This window comes from Bubalus kerabau, chromosome 3, assembly GCF_029407905.1.
Source record: "Bubalus kerabau isolate K-KA32 ecotype Philippines breed swamp buffalo chromosome 3, PCC_UOA_SB_1v2, whole genome shotgun sequence".
In the NCBI taxonomy this organism is placed as follows: domain Eukaryota; kingdom Metazoa; phylum Chordata; class Mammalia; order Artiodactyla; family Bovidae; genus Bubalus; species Bubalus kerabau.
The window spans coordinates 21,202,176-21,224,907 of NC_073626.1; the positions used below are offsets into that span (position 1 = coordinate 21,202,176).

General features: G+C 41.6%; 1 long non-coding RNA gene across 2 annotated transcripts in view; it reads left to right on the top strand.

Annotated features, from left to right (window-relative positions):
* Positions 1-22,732, top strand: part of LOC129645618 (uncharacterized) — a 40,130-nt gene that overhangs the window by 7,874 nt on the left and 9,524 nt on the right. The window contains exons 1-3 of one of the 2 annotated variants that reach the window (XR_008711446.1): positions 9,465-9,544; positions 15,405-15,515; positions 16,317-16,453. This is a non-coding gene — a long non-coding RNA (uncharacterized LOC129645618). Of the gene's footprint in view, positions 1-9,464; positions 9,545-15,404; positions 15,516-16,316; positions 16,454-22,732 lie in introns of those variants that run through there. The other variant, XR_008711447.1, reaches the window with a different exon arrangement.

Sequence of the window (22,732 nt, forward strand, 5' to 3'; positions counted from 1 at the left end):
GTATGATGTAATATAAATGATAAAGGCTAAAGTTATGACCAACCTAGACAGCATATTAAAAAGCAGAGACATAAGTTTGCCAACAAGGTCCATCTAGTCAAGGCTATAGTTCTCCCAGTGGTCATGTATGGATGTGAGAGTTGGACTATAAATAAGTGCCGAAGAATTGATGCTTTTGAACTGTGAGGTTGGAGAAGACTCTTGAGAGTCCCTTGGACTGCAAGGAGATCCAACCAGTCCATCCTAAAGGAGATCAGTCCTGGGTGTTCATTGGAAGGACTGATGTTGAAGCTGAAACTTCAATACTTTGGCCACCTGATGCGAAGAGCTGACTAATTAGAAAAGACCCTGATGCTGGGAAAGATTGAGGGCAGGAGAGGAAGGGGACGACAGAGGCTGAGATGGTTGGATGGCATGACCGACTCAAAGGACATGGGTTTGTGTGGACTCTGGGAGCTGGTGATGGACAGGGAGGCCTGGCGTGCTGCGGTTCATGGGTTCACAAAGAGTCAGACATGACTGAGCAACTGAACTGAACTGAAAGACTTAGTTTTAATCCCAGCTTTCTACAGACTACTTATGTGATATCAGGTAAGGCCTTCTCATCTGTCCCCTTTCTAATCCTTAATTCCACTGATACTGTGACCTTTCAAATACAAAAAATTCTGAACACTTAAATTTCTCCAATACTTTTGAGATAAAAGTCCTTAATGATTTGACCCGCCTACAAATCCAGCATCATTATTTGTCACTTTCATATGCCTTATACTCTAACCATACTGTTTTTACTTCCTAGAGTTCATCACATTTCTCATGTCTCCCTCCTCATGCTGATCTTTAATTTAGAACTTCCCTCCCACTACCTACTGTTTGCTAAACGAATTGCTAATCCTGTTCATTCTTCAGGATTCAATTCCAACATTACCTGTTCTTGGCTCCTTATCTGTATTCTCATATCCTCTATAATAATAAAACAATTATTCTTAAAAATGATAATAGCTAACATTTAATGAGTGCTTATAATGCTATAGTCCATGGGGTCACAAGAATCGGACATAACGTAGCGACTGAACCGCCACCACCTGAAGTGGGCTTCCCTGGTGGCTCAGACTGCAAAGAATCTGCCTGCTAATGCATAAGACCCAGGTGCAATCCTTGGGTTGGAAAGATCTCCTGGGAAAGGGAATGGCAACCCACTCCGGTATTCTTCCCTGGAGAATTCCATGGACAGAGGAGCCTGGTGGGTCCTAGTCCATGGGGTCACAGAGTCTAACACAACTGAGTGACTAACACTTTATCAAGCTTAAAAGTGTTGTAGGAATGGGGACTGGTTCCAAGGCCCAAGAGTGGGCTGTTGTCTAACACTCAGAAATGAGTTGTCCGAGGAGACACGTGTGCTGACAAAGCAAGAGACTTCCTTGGGAAAGGGCACCTGGGCAGAGAGCAGCAGGGTAAGGGAACCCAGGAAAACTGCTCTGTCATGTGGCTCACAGCTTCAGGTTTTATGGTGATGGAATTAGTTTCTGGGTTGTCTTTGGGCAATCATTCTGACTCAGAGTTCTTCCTGGTGGCACATGCATTGCTCAGCCAAGATGGATGCCAGCGAGAAGGATTCTTGGAGATGATCAGACATGTGGTGTCACTTTTTTTCTTCAGGTTGGTGGTGACTTTTTTTTCTTCAGGTTGGTGGTGACTTATTAGTTCTGTATTCCTTGGTAGAACTTTGTTGTAAAATAACTCATGTGAATGATTATTATGGTGCCTGGCAAAGCTAGGCAGTTTCAGTCACTGTGCTTCCCCTAACAGATCTACATACTGATATGGAACGATTCCCTGAGATATAGTGAAGAAAGCAAGAGGCTAACCAGTTTATGTAATTTCTTTTATATATATATAAAAAGGAGAGATATGAATCTGTATTTGTTATAAACTCTGGTCAGATAAGTATAGGGGTTATGTAAAGAGAGTGGGGAGCAGGAACTGGGCAGATGTAGAAAAAAATCTAAGGCAAGTCTTTCACTGCATATCTTTTTTACTTAATTTTGAATCATATGAATGTATCACATATTCAAAAAAGTAAACTTGAACAATTATAATCCTAAAAAATAATTTTGTCTTACTTTCTTTGATCATAATGTCTTTTATTGCACTGGGTGGCTTTTGGAATCTTAGGTCCCCAACCAGGGATTGAACCTGGGCCAACACAATGGAGCAGAGATAGCACTCTCAACAAATAGCACAGGAACAACTGAATAGCCAATGCAAAAAAAACAAGACAAAAAATCTAGACAGACCTTACATCCTTCACAAAAACTCAGGATGGATCATAGACACAAACGTAAACTACAAAACTATAAAGCTGACACAAAGTAATATCAGAGAAAACCTAGATAACATTGGATATGATGATACCTTTTTAGATTCAAAGTGATCCATGAAAGAAATAATTGATAAGCTGGACTTCATTAAAATTAAAAACTTCTGCTCTGCAAAGGATAATTAGCAAGAGAAGTAGAAGACAAGTCATAGACTGGAAGAAAATAACTGCAAAAGGTACATCTAACAAAAGATTGTTCTCCAAAATATACAAAGAACTGAGAACTCAGCAATAAGAAAACAACTCAGGACTTGCCTGGTGGTCCAGTGGCTAAGACTTCACACTTCCAGTATCAGGGAACTAGATCCCACATACTTCAACTAAGTTCTCATGTCATAACTAAGAGATTCTGCATATCTAATGAAGATCGAAGCTCACAAGTACCCCAAGTAAATAATAAATAGAATTTCTATCCTGCTGTTGTCTGAAAATTGGTTCACAGAGCTTTTCAAGTCCATATCCTTCTACTTCTCTGTATAGTTATTGTTACTTTTTGAGAGTTTGATATTAAAACACCAACTAAAAATCTTAATTTATCTTTTAAAAAAATAATTGCAATATCTAGTGGAACCGTTACAAAAGAAAACGCATGAATCCCCAAAACCACTCTGGCAGAAACCAGTTATCTTGAGCGCGTCTCAAACGATTTTTTGAACAGGGAGCAACACAAATTTCACAATGGGGAAACTTAGGAGAATGGAAAAGACAGAAAGTGCATGATGTGCTCCCCCTCACCCCCGCCCCGCACCCCGGCCTGGAATCATCCCCAACATTGGCGACAGGACCTGAAACTCCACTTGGAGGCCAGGCGGTTGCCAGGATACCTAGAGACCTATTCAGACACTCCACGACTCCATCTGGAGCGTTGCTGTGTTGCAATCTCGCAACTGATAGTGGGGCATCTCCATAGAAGTCTTTTTGAAACAGCAAAGCGTATTGTCAATCAGTAACCTATCAAACACTATTCAGACTGCCACGAGGCAGCCTCCCAAAAAACGCGGCCTTGGGCGACCGAGCCAAGGGCTAGCGATGGGAAATGACGCAACAGAGGCGCTGAGAATCCTGGGCAACTCACCTCTCTCGCTGTCTCCATGACAACGGCCAGATTGGTCCCAGCGCTCCAGGCAGCAACTTTTGATCTGGACCTAGGAACCAACGCCGAAGAATGGATGTTTTTGAACGGTGGTGTTGGAGAAGACTCCTGAAAGTCCCTTGGACTGCAAGGAGATCCAACCAGTCCATCCTAAAGGAAATCAGTCCTGAATATTCATTGGAAGGACTGATGCTAAAGCTGAAACTCCAGTACTTTGGCCACCTCATGCGAAGAGTTGACTCATTGGAAAAGACTCTGATGCTGGGAGGGATTGGGGGCAGGAGGAGAAGGGGACGACAGAGGATGAGATGGCTGGATGGCATCACTGACTCGATGGACGTGAGTCTGGGTGAACTCCGGGAGTTGGTGATGGACAGGGAGGCCTGGCATGCTGCGATTCATGGGGTAGAGAAGAGTCGGACACGACTGAGCGACTGATCTGATCTGATCTGATGCAAAGAACTGACTCATTGGAAAAGACTCTGATCCTGGGAAAGATTGAAGGTGGGAGGAGAAGGGGACCGACAGATGAGATGGTTGGATGGCATCACCGACTCAATGGACCTGAATTTGAGTAAACTCTGGGAGTTGGTGATGGACAGGGAGGCCAGGCATGCTGCAGTTGATGAGGTCACAAAGAGTTGGACACGACTGAGCGACTGAACTGAACTGAGGAATCAAAGGTCAAGTTTGGTGCTCTGCATCCACCTGTTTTTCTATCATGGATCAGGTCTTGTTTATCCTCCCACACCTTCAACTTCTCTGCAGAGAATAATGCCTGTATAAGACTGAAGAGTCTCAGGTTCCATTTATGTTGCTTAGGAACATAACCTTCATACCCTCACAAAGGCAAGTTTAACACCCAGAGAGGATACTATTTTTTTTTAATTCTCTCTGCTGTACAAGAGGCTTTTCCCCCTTAAAGAACATAAGGTTTCATTCTAATTTTGTTTCTGTGTCATTCAATCTTCCTTCCATCCTTTGTAAAAGGAAATGATAGCTATGTCATGAAACAGGGATGAATAGGAATACCCAGGAATCATCCATCCATAGAAACAACCACTGAGCTCTCATGACCCTGTGAAACAACTCTTTTGGAATTCTGGAGTCTAGTCAAACACTTGCAAAGTCCAGAGGAGAAACTGATGAAAAGATTGTTAAATTTTGACAACTGTCACTGTTTCATGTAGCAGCTACCATCCCGCATCTCCTAGCAATATGGCAGGCAGCCAGTGGGAACTATCGGCCTTGTGCCTGGTGCAGGTTGCTGGTGCAGTGGTGGGCAATAAAGATCTTGCTTTCTGAAACTTGAGATTTTATGTTTTGATTGCTGATCACTGCTTTTGATTTCTGAGGAGCCAGCACAGAAGTCAGCCATAGTTTTAACTCCAAAGGGCTGAAACGGGTTCTCAACCCCTAGGGGATCTGAAAAAACAGTACATCACTCCATAAGTTTTGTGTTTTGTTTTCATTCTTCTAAATTTATTTTCTAATTTCCTTTGTGATTTCTTTAATGATCCATTGGTTGTTTAAGACTATATTAATTTCCGTTTTTGTTCTTGTTGTTCAGTTGCTGAGTCATGTCCAACTCTTTGCAACCCCCTGGACTGCAGCATGCCAGGCTTCTCCGTCATCCACTGTTTCCCAGAATTTATCCAAATTCATGTCCATTGAGTCGGTGATGCCATCCAACCGGCTCATCCTCTTCTGCCTCTTTCTTATTTTGCCTTCAATCTTTCCCAGCCTCAGGGTCTATTCCAATGAGTCTGCTCTTCGCATCAGGTGGCCAAAGTGTTGGAGCTTCAGCTTCAGCATCAGTTCTTTCAATGAATATTTAGGGTTGATTTCCTTTAGGATTGACTGGCTTGATCTCCTTGCTGTCCACAGGGCTCACAAGAGTCTTCTCCAGCACCATAATTCAAAAGCACCAATTCTTCAGCAGTCAGCCTTCTTTATGATCCAACTGTAACATACATACATGACTACTGGAAAAACCATAGTTTTGACTATACAGACTTTTGTTGGCAGAGTGATGTTTCTGCTTGTTAATATGCTGTCTAGGTTTGCCATAGCTTTCCTTCCAAGGAGCAATTTCATGGCTATAGCCACAATTCACAGTGATTTTGCAGCCCATGAAAATAAATTTTGCCACTGCTTCCACTTTTCCTCGTTCTATTTACTTTCCATATAGTTGTGAATTTTCCAGCTTTCCTTCTGCTTTTTATTTTAGTTATATTATATTTTGATCAGAAAAGATACTGTGTATGATATTAATCTTTTAAAAATTATTAACATTTTTACTGTGGTCTAACATATGGTCTATCCTGGAGAATGTTGCATGTTAACTTCAGAAAAACATGTATTCTGCTCTTGTTGAATGAAATGTTCTATGCATATTTTGTTAGGTCTAATTGGTTCATACTGTTGCTCAAATTCTCCATTTTTAAAAAACTAATCTGTCTGATTACTTTATTCATTAAAGAATTTGATTTGCAATAGCATCAAAAATAATAAAATACCTAACAATCAATTTACCCAAGGAAGCAAAAGATTTATACATCAAATACTACAAAACATTGCTGAAAGAAATGAAAGATCTAAGTAAATGAAAAGACATACCATGTTCATGGATTAGAAGACAATATTAAAAAGCAGAGACATTACTTTGCCAACAAAGGTCTGTCTAGTCAAGGCTATGATTTTTCCAGTGGTCATGAATGGATGTTAGAGTTGGACTATAAAGAAAGCTGAGCGCTGAAGAATTGATGCTTTTGAACTGTGGTGCTGGAGAAGACTCTTGAGAATCCCTTGGACTGCAAGGAGATCCAACCAGTCCATTCTAAAGGAGATCAGTCCTGAATATTCATTGGTAGGATTGATGCTGAAGCTGAAACGCCAATGCCTTGGCCACCTGATGCGAGGAACTGACTCATTGGAAAAGACCCTGATGCTAGGAAAGATCAAAGGAAAGAGGAGAAGGGGACGACAGAGGATGAGATGGTTGGATGGCGTCACAGACTCAGTGGACATGAGTTTGGGTAAACTCCGGGAGTTGGTGATGGACAGGGAGGCCTGGTGTGCTGCAATCCATGGGGTCGCAGAGTCGGACATGACTGAGTGACAGAACTGAACGGATTGTTAAGTTGGCAACACTACTCAAAGCAAGTTCAATATAGTCCCTGTCAAAATACCAGCAATGTTTTTCTACAGAAATAGAAAGTTCAGTTCAGTTCAGTTCAGTTGCTCAGTCATGTCTGACTCTTTTCGACCGCATGAATCACAGCATGACAGACCTCCCTGTCAATCACCAACTCCCGGAGTTCACTCAAACTCATGTCCATCGAGTCAGTGATGCCATCCAGCCATCTCATCCTCTGTCATCCCCTTCTCCTCCTGCCCCCAATCCCTCCCAGCATCAGAGTCTTTTCCAATGAGTCAACTCTTCACATGAGGTGGCCAAAGTATTGGAGTTTCAGCTTTAGCATCAGTCCTTAAAATGAACACCCAGGACTGATCTCCTTTAGGATGGACCGGTTGGATCTCCTTGCAGTCCAAGAGACTCTAAAGAGTCTTCTCCAACACCACAGTTCAAAAGCATCAATTCTTCGGCACTCAGCTTCCTTCTCAGTCCAACTGTCACATCCATAGATGACCACTGGAAAAACCATAGCCTTGACTAGACGGATGTTTGTTGGCAAAGTGATGTCTCTGCTTTTGAATATGCTTTCTAGGTTGGTCATAACTTTCCTTCCAAGGAGTAAGTGTCTTTTAATTTCATGGCAGCAATTACCATCTGCAGTGATTTTGGAGCCCAGAAAAATAAAGTCAGCCACTGTTTCTACTGTTTCCCCATCTACTGGACCAGATGCCATGATCTTAGTTTTCTGAATGTTGAGGTTTAAACCAACTTTTTCACTCTCCTCTTTCACTTTCATCAAGAGGCTCTTCAGTTCTTCTTCACTTTCTGCCATAAGGGTGGTGTCATCTGCATATCTAAAGTTGTTGATATTTCACCCAACAATCTTGATTCCAGCTTGTGCATCATCCAGCCCAGCATTTCTCATGATGTACTCTGCATATAAGTTAAATAAGCAGGGTGACAATATACAGCTTTGACATACTCCTTTACCTATTTGGAACCAGTCTGTTGTTTCATGTCTAGTTCTAACTGTTGCTTCCTGACCTGCATACAGGTTTCTCAAAAGGCAGGTCAGGTGGTCTGGTATTCCCATCTCTTTCAGAATTTTCCACAGTTTATTGTGATCCACAGTCAAAGGCTTTGGCATAGTAAATAAAGCAGAAATAGATGTTTCTCTGGAACTCTCTTCCTTTTTCCATGACCCAGAGGATGTTGGCAATTTGATCTCTGATTCCTTTGCTTTTTCTAAAACCAGCTTGAACATCTGGAAGTTCACGGTTCACATACTGCTGAAGCCTGGCTTGGAGAATTTTGAGCATTACTTTACTAGTGTGTGAGATGAATGCAGTTGTGTGGTAGTTTGAGCATTCTTTGGCATTGCCTTTCTTTGGGATTGGAATGAAAACTGACCTTTTCCAGTCCTGTGGCCACTGCTGAGTTTTCCAAATGTGCTGGCATATTGAGTGCTGCACTTTCACAGCAACATCTTTCAGATTTGAAATAGCTCAACTGGAATTCCATCACCTGCACTAGCTTTGTTCGTAGTGATGCTTCCTAAGGCCCACTTGACTTCGCATTCCAGGATGTCTGGCTCTAGGTGAGTGATCACACCATCGTGATTATCTGGGTTGTGAAGATCTTTTTTGTACAGTTCTTCTGTGTATTCTTGCCATCTCTTCTTAATATCTGCTGCTTCTGTTAGGTCCCTACCATTTCTGTCCTTTATTGAGCCCATATTTGCATGAAATGTTCCCTTGGTATCTCTAATTTTCTTGAAGAGATCTCTAGTCTTTCCCATTCTGTTGTTTTCCTCTATTTCTTTGCATTGATCGCTGAGGAAGGCTTTCTTTATCTCTCTTTGCTATTCTTTGGAACTCTGCATTCAAATGGGTATATCTTTCCTTTTCTCCTTTGTTTCTTGCTTCCCTTAGACAGCCATTTTGCTTTTTTGCATTTCTTTTTCATGAGGATGGTCTTGATTCCTGTCTCCTGTACAATGTCACGAACCTCCATCCATAGTTCATCAGGCACTCTATCAGATCTAGTCCCTTAAATCTAAAATATAAAAAATAATTTAACATGCTCCAAAGATCTAACTTTATGAGCAAAACTATAAAACTCTTAGGATAAAACACAGGTAAAAAAAATATTCATGACTAGAGTGGCTTCCTAATTTTTTTAACCTTTACATCTCTTGGTGTAATTTTGGGGACCTGTCCTGCGTTTAATTGCATTTAAGCATCTAGAATGTGTGTGTGTTGGAGGCGGGGAGGGGGGGGGTCGGGGAGGGGGAGTGGGGTGGGGCCTGTTACTCACAGAGATGGGCCGAGCATCACCTGTATTAGAATTATCTGGGATGACTGCTGAACATGCAATGTGTCTCAGACTTTCCTCAAGCCAACGAGTAGGGAAGCATGTGAATCTGTATTTTAATCAGTTCTGCAGTATGTTGTTTAAAAATATGAACCAGGTTATACTTTGTATTAAGACCTTCAGGATCTTTCGAAGACCCGCTTTCTGGGCCTTTAGTGTCAAGTTCTCAATCTCAGTGTCTCACCAGGGAAGGTGCTCTGCAATAATCTCCAAGAACGTCTGAGCATAGCTTGGCGGTTCAGGACCTTGCGGCGCAGGCGCGGAGCCACGGCCGTTGGTATGCTTCCTATTCTTCTTAGCATCTCTGTCTTCTAACAGGTCATCTGCTCCAGGAGAACTAGGGCTGGGCGGTTAATCAGGCAATGACTGGCTCTCCATACTGAGCAGCACACGAGTCTGAGTGGAAGAGTGTCAGTGACCTCGGGAAACTTGGTGAGACCCAGAGTTCGACTCAAGGGCTTCTCATTAATCCTTCCGGCTTCCTCTAGCTCCGCGCACTCAGGTTCCGTCCAAGCCAGGGTCCGGGCCAGGGTGTGTCCCGGCGCTCGGCTAGAGACGGCCGGTGAGTGGGGCACGCAGGGTCCTGGGTCCTGGGTCCTGGACGGGTGGGCCTGGAGATTCTGAAGTGGTCGTGCCGAAACAGGTCTCGCGGGGAATACCAGCGAGTGGCCTGGGGGTGGCCTGTCCGCAGATCCGGCCGAGAGGTGCCTCCGCTGTTGGGACTCGGCACGGTATCTCGCCTCCCGGGTGGGCACAGCCTAGTTCTTCGGCTGCAGTGACAGTGGGTGATGCTCTCCGGGTGAGCCTCTGGGAGATGGAAATGATCAGAGTTGCGTTCTGCTCCGTTCTAGCTGGGCGAGGAAGGGCTTCTGTATTGGGGGTGTTTCCAAGATGTTTAGCGGGTGCTAGGCACTAAGAGTTTTTGCAGAATTAACTCATTTAATCCTTGCTTTAACCCCATGAGATGTACTATATTATCCTCATTTACAGATAAGAAAAGCGAAGCACATAGAGACTAAGTACCTTACTTGAAATTACCGAACTTGAGAGCAGTAGTATTTTTCAATGATTCTGAAGATGAGGGTTGATGCTTGAACACAGCAGGTGTTATTTGTTAGAGGTACTGACAAATTCTGTATATCAAATTCTGTGAATCTGTTGTGACTTTGAGCCAATCTTTATGGACACTGTTGTCTGAAGAGCATCTTGTGATAGGCCTGGAGACTTGACCATCTCTGTTCTAGAGTTGAATGGAGGCTGCTGAGGCTAACTCTGGTGCATTGGCAAAGGCTCTGGGAAGTAGTCAGTACGGTACCAGAAAGCAAAGCACCAGGAGAAGAGCTATTCTTTTTTTTTTTTTTTAACGTAGAAATTTTCTTCAGTGTGGTTTCTATGTGTCTGTCGTAGGTGTCACATACACAAACAATATATAATAACAGTTACACATGTCAGGAGCTTATTTGAAATGCCAAAACAACTGTATTGGGGGAGGGGCAGGGAGGCTCTTATACTGTACACTATATACACATTAGTTAAATTAGAGATAATCTTATATCAAACTGGCATATTGTACCAGTCATCAAGTATTAATAAGCATGAAAATAAACCCTCAAAATTGGCTCTCTCCTTTGAACTCTGTTCTAGTTCTTTCTCTGTTCAGGACATTCTGCCTATTTTTAGGTATTCTATGTTTTAAGAGTTCCAGTGAGTCAGTTTATAACTGTCTTCAAATTCAGATCTTCCTGGTTTCCCTTTGTCTCCAAAACCCTGAACATTTTATCAAAAGTAATCCTTCTCCAAGGTGGACTGTAACATGTAAAAATATAATAATATCCCACTATATACAAAAGTCCCATTGTACCTATGTCACCTATATGGAGTGTGAATGTTTTCAGATCTTCAAGGACTTCTGTTGGGGATGAGGACTTTGCTTTAGAGGATTTAGAGGCTTTGCATTTTACTGCCTGAGAAATTCGCTATTTATCAATTGTGTAACTGTTAATACTTTAGTTCCATTGCACTGGAGAAGTAATTCTCTACCTTTAAGACCTACTGTCCCTTGTATTATCTCGAAATAAAATTCATAGGTAATATTAACTACCTACAGATATAATATCACTATATTACTTTAATTGTAATAAAAAGGAGAAAAAAAAGAAACTAATTTAGAATAATATGTATCTCAGCATGTAAATGATTGGATAAAACAGACTATTGTACCTATACATAGAATCACTGGATGCAACAGCTATGAATCCAGGCTGATATGTGAATGTTGTAGTTAGGAATCTAATACCATAAGTGGTTTGATTTTCCTAAAACGGTGAACAATTCCTAGTATCATTCAAAGAGAAAGACATATTTCCTTGATTTTGCACTACATAGCAAATTTCTACAAAATACTTTGTATTTACATGAAAAGTAGTGCTGCATTCCAGCCTCACATAACCATTAACAAATTTTTTTTAAGTCTGGCAGGATAAGGAACATTCTTTGTTTTTGCAGAAATAGCCATCATCATTCAGTTCAATTCAGTTCAGTAGCTCAGTCGTGTCCGACTCTTTGCGACCCCATGAATTGCAGCACGCCAGACCTCCCTGTCAATCACCAATTCCCGGAGTTCACTCAAACACATGTCCATCGAGTCGGTAATGCCATCCAGCCATCTCATCCTCTGTCATCCCCTTCTCCTCCTGCCCCCAATCCCTCCCAGCATCAGAGTCTTTTCCAATGAGTCAACTCTTCACATGAGGTGGCCAAAGTATTGGAGTTTCAGCTTTAGCATCAGTCCTTCCAATAAACACCCAGGACTGATCTCCCTTAGAATGGACTGGTTGGATCTCCTTGCAGTCCAAGAGACTCTCAAGAGTCTTCTCCAATACCACAGTTCAAAAGCATCAATTCTTTGGCGCTCAGCTTTCTTCACACTCCAACTCTCACATCCATACATGACCACTGGAAAAACCATAGCCTTGACTAGATGGACCTTTATTGGCAAAGTAATGTCTCTGCTTTTGAATATGCTATCTAGGTTGGTCATAAATTTCCTTCCAAGGAGTAAGCGTCTTTAAATTTCATGGCTGCAATCACCATCTGCAGTGATTTTGGAGCCCCCCAAAATAAAGTCTGACACTGTTTGCACTGTTTCCCCATCTATTTCCCATAGAAGTTATGGGACCAGGTGCCATGATCTTAGTTTTCTGAATGTTGAGCTTTAAGCCAACTTTTTCACTATCTTCTTTCACTTTCATGAAGAGGCTTTTTAGTTCCTCTTCACTTTCTCCCATAAGGGTGGTGTCATCTGCATATCTGAGGTTATTGATATTTCTCCTGGCAATCTTGAGTCCAGCTTGTTCTTCCTCCAGCCTAGCATTTCCTCATAATGTACTCTGCATATAAGTTAAATAAGCAGGGTGACAATATATAGCCTTGACATACTCCTTTTCCTATTTGGAACCAGTCTGTTGTTCCATGTCCAGTTCTAACTGTTGCTTCCTGACCTGCATATAGGTTTCTCAAGAGGCAGGTCAGGTGGTCTGGTATTCCCATCTCTTGAAGAATTTTCCACAGTTTATTGTGATCCACAGTCAAAGGCTTTGGCATAGTAAATAAAGCAGAAATAGATGTTTCTCTGGAACTCTCTTGCTTTTCCATGATCCAGCAGATGTTGGCAATTTGATCTCTGGTTCCTCTGCCTTTTCTAAAATCAGCTTGAACATCTAGAAGTTCATGGTTCATGTATTGCTGAAGCCTGGCTTGGAGAATTTTGAGCATTACTTTACTAGCGTGTGAGATGAGTGCAACTGTGCGGTAGTTTGAGCATTCTTTGGCATTGCCTTTCTTTGGGATTAGAATGAAAACTGACCTTTTCCAGTCCTGTGGCCACTGCTGTTTTCCAAATTTGCTGGCATATTGAGTGCAGCACTTTAACAACATCATCTTTCAGGATTTGGAATAGGTCAACTGGAATTCCATCACCTGCACTAGCTTTGTTCGTAGTGATGCTTCCTAAGGCCCACTTGACTTCGCATTCCAGGATGTCTGGCTCCAGGTGAGTGAGTGATCATATCGTCATGATTATCTGAGTCGTGAAGATCTTTTTTGTACAGTTCTTCTGTGTATTCTTGCCATCTCTTCTTAATATCTTCTGCTTCTGTTAGGTCCATACCATTTCTGTCCTTTATTAAGCCCATCTTTGCATGAAATGTTCCCTTGGTATCTCTAATTTTCTTGAAGAGATCTCTAATCTTTCCCATTCTGTTGTTTTTCTCTATTTCTTTGCATTGGTCACTGAGGAAGGCTTTCTTATCTCTCCTTGCTATTCTTTGGAGCTCTGCATTCAAATGGGTATATCTTTCCTTTTTTCCTTTGCTTCTAGCTTCCCTTCTTTTCACAGCTATTTGTAAGGCCTCCTCAGCCATTTTGCTTTTTTGCATTTCTTTTTCATGGGGTCTTGATCCCTGTCTCCTGTACAATGTCACAAACCTCCATCCATAGTTCATCAGGCACTCTATCTATCAGTTCTAGGCCCTATATCTATTTCTCACTTCCACTGTATAATCATAAGGGATTTGATTTAGGTCATACCTGAATGGTCTAATGGTTTTCCCTGCTTTCTTCAATTTCAGTCTGAATTTGGCAATAAGGAGTTCATGATCTGAGCCACAGTCAGCTCCGAGTCTTGTTTTTGCTGACTGTATAGAGCTTCTCCATCTTTGGCTGCAAAGAATATAATCAATCTGATTTCAGTGTTGACCATCTGGTGATGTCTATGTGTTGAGTCTTCTCTTGTGTTGTTGGAAAAGGGTGTTTGCTATGACCAGTGCATTCTCTTGGCAAAACTGTATTAGTCTTTGCCCTGCTTCATTCCGTATTCCAAGGCCAAATTTGCCTGTTACTCCAGGTGTTTCTTGACTTCCTACTTTTGCATTCCAGTCCCCTATAATGAAAAGGACATCTTTTGGGGTGTTAGTTCTAAAAGGTCTTGTAGGTCTTCATAGAACCGTTCAACTTCAGCTTCTTCAGCGTTACTGGTTGGGGCATAGACTTGGATTACTGTGATATTGAATGGTTTGCCTTGGAAATGAACAGAGATCATTCTGATTCTAATAACACCATGAAATCAACATTCCAACCAAAACAAACAAAAAATGCTCACAAATTCTCAAAACTGCCTACAGAATAATGGGAGAGTAACTTAAGGATCTGGGCTGCAAGAATGTAGGCCAGCCAACCTAAGCAGTTAGGCATATTCCTACTAAGAAATATTAGTACTACAAAGTATGCAACTGGATTTTATTCCAAGGTTCTAAATAAATTAGAAATTCTTACTTATCAATCAACTCAGTGGTAGGGTCTTGCATTCCCTGTTTCCAGTTGAAAGGAATGTTCTTGGCAAAGCTGGACACAGACAGCAGCAGCATCATGTTGCTCTTGAGGTTCTCCATGGATGGCTTCTTGATGAACATCTTCCAAGGTTCACCTCAACATCTGGAAGGTTCCCAGTCTCTGAGAAAGGCAAGACTTTTGAAACCAGATATGCTCCTAACCTAGTGGATCTCAAATAGTGCTGTGAGCAGAACCATTAGGGCAACTATTATACAGTTTGTTGCTTACTGTCATACCCAAGGGCTCTGGATAAATTTATAAGAGAACGGGTTAAGGAAAAAGCTTCAATGGGGAAACTCAAAAGTTCAGAGAAGGGCTTTCAGAAGAATAGGCACAGATTCCCATATCTTCCCCATTTTACTGCTAGAGCCAGGATGCTCTGCTAGATATTCAGTGTAGGTCAGTATTCTCGGTGAAGGCCTTGCTGTTCTTCCTTCTTATAAGCAAAATGTAAGAACAACCTTGCGAGTAGGAAGATAAACAGACTGTTTGGTACAGTCTGAATGTGGGGTGCCAGCTTTTTAAAGGTGTCATCTGGGAATGCAGTTACCTAATACTTGGAAACAAGATCCTTGACATGTATTAGACCTTCCAGCAGGAGAAAGAAACCACCTGTCTTATGGGAGACTGAGTTTATGTTTTAGATCCTCTAGCTCTGAGAAGAATATTTGTAGGAAGGCTAGTCCCAGTGAGCACATTTTTCAGGCAACCTAGAGTGTTTCTTCTAAGGTTCGTGTTGGACAATACAACTTGTCAAGTCATGTGAACTTACTACATACTCTCTAGGTCTGAGGTAATGCCCATTATCTAGAGTAACAAGTTCCGTAAGTGATTCTGATGGCTATGTGCATAGCCTTTCTTTTGGAACCAATTTTAACCCAGAATTTTGAGATATGCATTTTCTCCAGTGCTTCCTGCCACAGCCTTGTGAAATTTCACACTATCTTTTCTATAGATCAAAGCATTAATGTTGAGCTCTCAATAGCCCTGTGTTTCCAGCACCAATAGCCTTGTGTTAAATCACTTCTCATCAGCAGAATCCCAGCATGTGAACTGGACATGATCACCCAGTTGGAGGAAGAACAACTATACATACTGGATCTTCAGGGAACTGAAGAGGGGACTGACCAAAAATATCTGTTTAGGTGAGTAGTATTATGAAAAACCACCAATTTGAAATTTAGGAGACATGAGTTCTAGTCTAAGTTCTTATAATTTGCTGGGTGACTTAAGTTACTCAGTGTTTCCTGTCCAATGAGCAAGTTGGCCTCAATGAACTCTAAGATCTGTTAAGATGAGATCCTTGGGAAGTGTTGTTAAACCTCTGAAATTTGGGGTTGTAGACTTGTTTAGAAGAGTACCTAAACTAGTTGGAAGAAGGGTTGGTGGATTCAGTGGGGATAGCGGTGTAATCATTAGCATTTCTGAAATTTTGTTCTCTCTCGTTGCCAAGAAAATGGTTGCATCCAACCTTGACAGAGTCTTTTCAATTTTTGCTTTAAGGAGGGTGGTTATCTTTCTACATTTGAAAGTCTTCACTCTTCTCATCCCTTTCCTTTCTCTCATTTACCAAAAGTAACTGGCTAAATAGCTAATAGCTCATTTACTTTATAAATGAGCTATTAGCTCAATTAGCTAATAGCTAATTTACTTTCTAATCCCTTATTCTCTACTCATCAATTGGTATGTCTGCTCATTTTCATTTTGGGGGGCTGAACATATTACCCAGTCCACTACTTGTATTTCTTGATGTCTCTTTGCATCCACTGTGAGAACTCTGTTATCTCTTCTGGCCTTATTCACTTCTCTTTCATTGTCCGTTTTAACTTTCTCCCCATATAAAGTTGCTAGTGTGCATGAATTAGTTGTCTTTTATTTCTGGTGGTTTATTTTCCTTGTTCTCCACACTAGAGGCAGGTGACATTTGTACTTTAAATGTCTTTCAGATAGGGAAGATTTGAACTGAACCAAAGCATCACCACCAATCAGGCTGTTTTGGAAGAACTAGAGCTTTCAGGGTCAGCAATGGAAAGTCTTCGAGGGAATACTGCCCAGCATCCTATGGATGAAGAAGCCTGTAAAAGTGAGGGCCAATTATCAAGGCAGACAAAATGTCTGGTACAGAAGAAATCTTCTTTTGAGAAAACAGGGATCAGAAAAGTGTCACTGTCTCTCAAGGAGATTTTCACTAAGGAGAGAGGCCCTGAATACAGTAAATTTAATCTAAGCTCAAAATTTAATACACAGCAGAGAATTCCAAAGGGAGCTAGGTCCCCCAAATCTAGGAAAAACTCCAAAGATAATTCAGATTTAATCAAACACCAAAAACTCTTTATGCAAAGGAAGCCTTGTAAATGCAATGAATGTGGTAAAGCCTTTAGTTATGAATCAGACCTCATTGTCCACAGGAGAATTCATAGCGGAGAAAAGCCTTTTGAATGCAATGAATGTGGGAAAACTTTTAGCCGAAGCACACACCTTATTGAACATCAAAGAACTCACACTGGAGAGAAACCTTACGAATGCCCTGAATGTGGAAAAGCTTTTAGCCGGAGTACACACCTTAGTCTACATCAGAGGATCCATACTGGAGAAAAACCATATGAATGTAGTGAATGTGGAAAAGCCTTTAGCCGAAGCACTAACCTTAATCAACATCAGCGAACTCATACTCAAGAAAAACCTTACAAGTGTAATGAATGTGGGAAAGCCTTCAGTGACCGTTCAACTATAATTCAGCATCAACGAATACACACTGGAGAGAATCCCTATGAATGCAGTGAATGTGGAAAAGCTTACAGTTGGATCTCATCTCTTATTGAACATCAGAGAACACACACTGGAGAGAACCCCTATGAATGCAATGACTGTGGAAAAGTATTCAGTCGAAGCTCATCCCTTGCTGAACATCAGAGAATCCACACTGGAGAAAAGCCCCATGAGTGTAGAGTGTGTGGCAAGGGCTTTAGTCGGAGCTCCTCCCTTATTATTCACCAGAGAACTCATACCGGAGAGAGGCCTTTCAAGTGTAATAGCTGTGAGAAAGCCTTCAGTCAGAGTTCAACTCTTATTAGACATCAGCAACTTCACACTAAAGAGTAATATCTGAGCTTTCACTAATCTTGGCATAAGAGCACATAGCATAACCTCCTATAGCTGAAGAGAAATATATACTTGTTTGAATTTTCCTTTTCCACTAGCTATAAGCCAGTTTCAAGCTAGCCTTCCTTCCTTCATGGAAACTAAGTGGTCAGATGAGTGGTCATTTCAACAAGGGGGGGATGAACTTTAAAAACCTTAGATATTCAGTCTAATATTTTGGAGGGTTCCAGTCTTAGAATATACCTCACTACCTTATACCTTTCAGTCCTTCACCTTATCTCTTCCATGGAGCTTTAGTCCCTGAACAACCAGTGAACCCTTTTCTTTCCCAACCACATCAGCCCCTTTACTTAAAAGAGGAAATCCTGTGTGTGGATGTTTTCAGGCTTGCTGGCTCTAGTAGCAGAAGAGAAGCTGGCTTCAGAACAAAAATCTACCCATTTTGGGGATGACAATAATAAGGCAAATTCAATCTCTGGACTTAAAGGACAGTTTTTCTATTCCTTCCTCCCTTACCTTTTTGGCTACACCATATTTTCCTCAAAGTATAACCCATAGTTCTACTAATGTGCCTAATTAATCCTAGTATTATTTTATCTTATCCTGACCAAAAATGTCCTAAAAATCTTATATTTAGTTCCTACATTATCTTTTTAAAAAAAATGCTGCCCTATATTAAAAACATTTTTTGTTTACACACTTCATGAAATGTATACCCTCTGGTTCTGACTCTTACCAATCTTGTAAAGCTGATCTATCGAGGACAAATGCAGCGCCTACCTCTCATTCCTTTTCCTACTTCACATTGCAGAATTGGCACTTTTGGCTACTCTTATGCCTTAAAATTTGAGCCTCTGGGATCCATGATTCTGTGCTGATCCACAAATTTTTCTGCCTCCCAGCACTTCTCTGATTAACAGTGATTGGCTCTGTGACTTTGGGGCAAGAGTTGAGCCAGAATAATTTCATTTTATTGGCTTATAGTACTTATGGTTATTCAATTAGATTGTAAGCTTCTTAAAGACAAAAATCTTATTTTAGATCCCTACAAAACATCCCACAGTGCTGAGTGGTCGCTAAATACCCCGTAATTATTGCTTACCGATTCCTCTCTATCATGGGTAATCAGCCTGCTAGGGTTTATTTGAAATGGCCTAATAGTTGACTTCTTTCTCTGTGTTTCTACTGCTGCTGCTAACTCCTTGGTAGTTTGGACCTAGGTTACCAATGTGAACACACTGTTGCTGCTCTTATCTCTGTGTCTTTATCTAGCTGTTTTACTAAACTATCACTTAGCTCAGAAAGAATCTAGTTTCCCATTATCCCCAGGAAAAAGTTCAAACTGCTTTAACTTGAAGACCTTCCACAGTTGGATCTATTTATTTATTTTCATTACTCCCCAGTACAACTGGGTGGCCCTACCCTTTGTCTCTGCCACAGCCTTTCTCTTCACACTTGGCTTCCTTTCAGATTATTCCATGGCATTCTTTTACATGTCCTGCTTTCTTCCTTGTATTAACATCTCCAGAAATCTTTTATAAAAGCCCTGCTCACATCCTGCCTTCACTGTGATACTTTCAATTGCCCACCTTCTTAGAAGTCTTTTACAGTGATGGTTTGCATCATTCTGCTGTATTATATATGTTCTTATTCTGTTCTCTGGTTCTGTCAAGTGCTTTGAAATTTTTTGAAGTTAGAAATTGTCTTAAATCTTTTGAAGCCCCATCTACCCAACTAGTGGATTCTAGTTTTAACTTAAATTGAGAGGGTTTAATTTAATGGTGCATTTGCTTTAATCTTTTGAATGGTAAGATAACCTCATGAGTCTTTGGTCATTTTTGTTTGATCTTTAATTATATACATTGAGCCTTGGGACTGGCTCTCCTTCAGAGCACCTAGGATGTTGGCCTCTTAGCTCTCCACTTCATGAGACTGTTTTAAGGAGTAGGTGGGTTTATTCATATAAGGTGATGAAAACAGTGCCTGACATAATAAGTGCTCAATAAATGCTAATCGTTATCATTCTATTTCTTCATATCTGCCTGTAGTCTTTCATTTCAATCCTGAAGGACCTGTAACTCCACAGAAATGGAAAACTATGATCACTATAAAAAATAAGAAGATATTTATTCTGACTGCCATCCTGGACAATAGTCACCTACTTTAACTCTACTGTGTATCAAAAATGACTCAAGGCAGCTTACAAGATATGATAAAACAGAAAACTGAAAACAATACAAATCAGCATTAGAGAAAGGAGAAGTTGCCTAGAAGATCAAGATCATGACAAATTGTGGTATGCCATATGGTTATTCAGGTAGAGATGCAAAGTGACCATTCAGGTGAAGTGAGGTGCTCATTTGCTTACACTGTATTTGGATGAGGAGAAAATGTCCATTCTTTAAGGAAAGCTTGATAGATTTAAGATTTATTTCTCCATTGGCCTTCATGTAATTATACAGTGCACTTTTGTTAACAAAAATTAAATTATGTGTTCTCCACAACACCTGGAAAACAGTGTATTTCCCAGTGAATAAATATTGAGTTCTTAGTGGAAGTCTCAGAAAGGCAAATATGAAGATTCTTCTTGGGGTGGAGTTGGGTTAGAAGGAGCAGAGGACAGAGTATACTGCATAATCAAGTAATTACTGGGTGCCAGAACAGCTCTTTTCACACATTTGAGTCATTTTACTGAACATATTATGGGATGAAGAAACTGAAATTTACGAATGTTAAACAGCTTACCCAAAGATCAGGGTTTGACCCCACTACTGGACCTCTTGGGCTTTTCAGGTGGCTCAGGGGTAAAGATTCCACCTGCAACACAGGAGACACAGGTTCCATTCCTGGGCTGGGAAGACCCCCCTGGAGAAGGAAATACCGACCCACTCCAGTATTCTTGCTTGGGGAATCCCATGGACAGAAGGAACCTGGCAGCCTATGGTCCATGGGCTTGCAAAAACTCAGATACAACTTTAGCGACTAAACAAGTGGATTTAAAGGAACAATCCTATGAAATTGGTGACTAGATATGGGCAGGAAGAACAGGGACCAGTAATTCCTTAATTGCTGTTCAGATCAGATCAGATCAGATCAGTCGCTCAGTCGTGTCCGACTCTTTGCGACCCCGTGAATCGCAGCACGCCAGGCCTCCCTGTCCATCACAAACTCCTGGAGTTCACTCAGACTCACGTCCATCGAGTCAGTGATGCCATCCAGCCATCTCATTCTCTGTCGTCCCCTTCTCCTCCTGCCCCCCCAGCATCAGAGTCTTTTCCAATGAGTCAACTCTTCGCATGAGGTGGCCAAAGTACTGGAGTTTCAGCTTTAGCATCATTCCTTCCAAAGAAAGCCCAGGGCTGATCTCCTTCAGAAAGGACCGGTTGGATCTCCTTGCAGTCCAAGGGACTCTCAAGAGTCTTCTCCAACACCACAGTTCAAAAGCATCAATTCTTTGGCGCTCAGCCTTCTTCACAGTCCAACTCTCACATCCATACATGACCACAGGAAAAACCATAGCCTTGACTAGACGGACCTTTGTTGGCAAAGTAATGTCTCTGCTTTTGAATGTGCTATCTAGGTTGGTCATAACTTTCCTTCCAAGGAGTAAGTGTCTTTTAATTTCATGGCTGCAGTCACCATCTGTAGTGATTTTGCAGCCCAGAAAAATAAAGTCTGACACTGTTTCCCCATCTATTTCCCATGAAGTGATGGGACCGGATGCCATGATCTTCGTTTTCTGAATGTTGAGCTTTAAGCCAACTTTTTCACTCTCCACTTTCACTTTCATCAAGAGGCCTTTTAGTTCCTCTTCACTTTCTGCCATAAGGGTGGTGTCATCTGCATATCTGAGGTTATTGATATTTCTCCCAGCAATCTTGATTCCAGCTTGTGTTTCTTCCAGTCCAGCGTTTCTCATGATGTACTCTGCATAGAAGTTAAATAAACAGGGTGACAATATACAGCCTTTTCCTATTTGGAACCAGTTAACTTTCATGTAAACTATGTAGGGCATGAAGCAGAGGAACTAACTAAATTAGTTAGAGGCTAACTCAGGAGTTAGACATGCATACAAAACATTAAAAAGTTGAAAACCTGATATGATTAATTTGCAACTGTAAAGTCAATGTGGAATCCAAAACTTTTGGAATTTCTGGTGGGGAAGTCGGGTCTAAAGAGTAATCTGGGGAGTCTTATTCTAAGGAAAGGCGGAGGGTCTTCCAGTACAGCCAAAATCACCGTGACTCGACTTACACTGAAGCATGTCTTCAGAATAATCTCTGTCCTTGCACGGAGCCCCTATCCAGACTCTCAGCGTGGGCCATTTCTGGAAACGCCGTAGGTGGATGGGGAGAAAGGCTCTCGCGGAGGCAAGCTGCCTTCCTTGTCGTCATTCGACCAGAAGGAGGCGCTTGAGTGCGAAGACCACCGCGGAGATAAAGGCCTCTGAGCTCCGCGCTTTCGCTGTGCTCCTGGACTTTCATGGTGACCTTTGTGTGTCCAGATTTCCCGTAACAAAGCTGAGACGGCTACTCCTAGAAGCCACTGGATGGGGGCCAGCGACCGTCTCAACCGCCCCCAAGACATCTTCCAGCTTCCTGGGGGAAGCTCTGAAGCTAGATCGGCCAAAGAGCTCGTCCTACATCTGAGAACTACAATTCCCAGAAAGCTCAGAGACTCGCTGTCGACACAGCGCTAAGACTCTATTTCCCAGAAGTCTTAGGGCCAATTCCCACCCTCATTGAAAAAACCCTCTTTCGTGTCTCCTGCTGAAGATTCTAAAGGCTGTTGTGGTGGGCGATGCAATGCCACGAGCTGTGGCGATACCAATGAGTCTCATTTGGGGAAGGTATCCTAGCCTGAATCTCTGTCACTTCTTTTTCCAGAAAATTGATAAAGTAGAGTGAAGTTTTTACCCTTTTCCGTTAGATTTTGTTCATTTAACTGGTGTGTTAGGCGTCTACTGTGTTAAATCTACTTTCCTGATACGTGAACTGAGATTGAAGATGAGTCACTTTCTTATCTACTCATTCAGCTTCATTAAACAGGCCACGTTCTCCCTGCCGCCCCCGCCCCCCACCCCATCCTAACATGCACAAACACACTCTGAAAAGCATGAATAAAAACCAAAAAATAAACACTGATCGCATTACTTGGATCATCCCTGAACGTAATAAATGTTCTTTCAGCCTTTTCTTCTTCTTCTGATATCTATATATCTACATATGCTAGATATGGAGATGGATTTTGTGTATACATT